This window comes from Epinephelus moara, chromosome 16 (genome assembly GCF_006386435.1).
Source record: "Epinephelus moara isolate mb chromosome 16, YSFRI_EMoa_1.0, whole genome shotgun sequence".
Taxonomy (NCBI): domain Eukaryota; kingdom Metazoa; phylum Chordata; class Actinopteri; order Perciformes; family Serranidae; genus Epinephelus; species Epinephelus moara.
In genome coordinates, this window is record NC_065521.1 from 1,825,600 (window position 1) to 1,826,960 (window position 1,361).

Here is a 1,361-nt window from a genome sequence, read left to right on the forward strand (position 1 = left end):
CCGGATGTAGTAGAACATCCTGGTACTTTTGGCATACTGCATCTGACATACTATGTATTGGGACACACTAATTCTTTTTCTGGCATACTAAATAGTATGGTAGTATGAGTATTGGAACGCAGGGACTGTCGGCAGATATGCAAACGGTAACGTTATGGAAGGAGAGCGAAACAACAGATAAACAATGAAACATTACATTAACAAGGATTTAAGATGGTACATAAACACACATGAAGTCAGAGGAATACCAGTGGTTATATTCCACACACAAAGAATATAGATATCTATATCTATATCTATATATAGATATAGATATCTATATAGTAGATATCTATCTATCTGTCTATCTATCTAGATATTCTTTGTGTGTGAAATATATGCTGACAATAACTGATAAACGATCACGCCATTTTTGTAGAGAGGGGGATAAGTTCTGTCCCATTCCTATTTGTAGCATCCGGAGCCCTTTCAGACTCTCACACTCAATCACTTACAGCTGACGTCAGTTAAGTCAGTGAGGGTTCAGGGCTTGAGTCTTTAGGGACCGGATTGGAATTGGGCCTATGTTGCTTTTCTCCAAGTCATTGAGCTCCGCTGATGAAACACTGACAAACCTGGATGTGTGCTCAGATGGATTCAGCTTCTCCTTTCCCTCATCTTCCTCTGATGACCATTCATAGTTCAATTCAAAACTTATTTTAGGAAATAAATCCATATTTTTGGCTGTTTGACAGTGGATGAATTAATTAGCCTACAACGCAACTGCTGAGCTAACTGACACTAACCGTCACTTTTGATTTGATTGTTGATTGCAATCAGCTGTGAGGCGGAGTGATACATACACAGTGAAATAACCGTGATGTTGTACTCCAATATCGTCACGGTTTTACTGTCTCTCGACCAATCAGATTGCAGGGCCGGAACTAACTGTTGTATAAGTGTAAACAGAGATATTGGATGAAGCGAGATACCCCACTCAGCTCACTTCCTGATTCAGTGACATCAGCGCCACGCCTCCGTAGGAGACTTGCGGCAGCTCTGAATGTATTGTCGTCAATGAGGAAAATGAACGTGATCACAATTTATGGTCAATTCTTTCGCCTTATAGTCACTAAATATTGGGTTCATTTTCCACAAGCCACACATCTCACCAACATTCTGACACTAAAGCTGCATTTTTCATCCGCACAGATCAAGAGAAAGTTAACTTTGTTTGAGCCCTGTCCGTCTCAGAAAACAAGTTCTCACGAGATCTTGTGATCTTGATAAACAGGCGGTAAAATCACAGTTAGCTTACAAACAGTTATTTACCGCTAGTAATAAATAAAAAATGGCCAAGCTTTGTGCAGCAATAGGCTGCA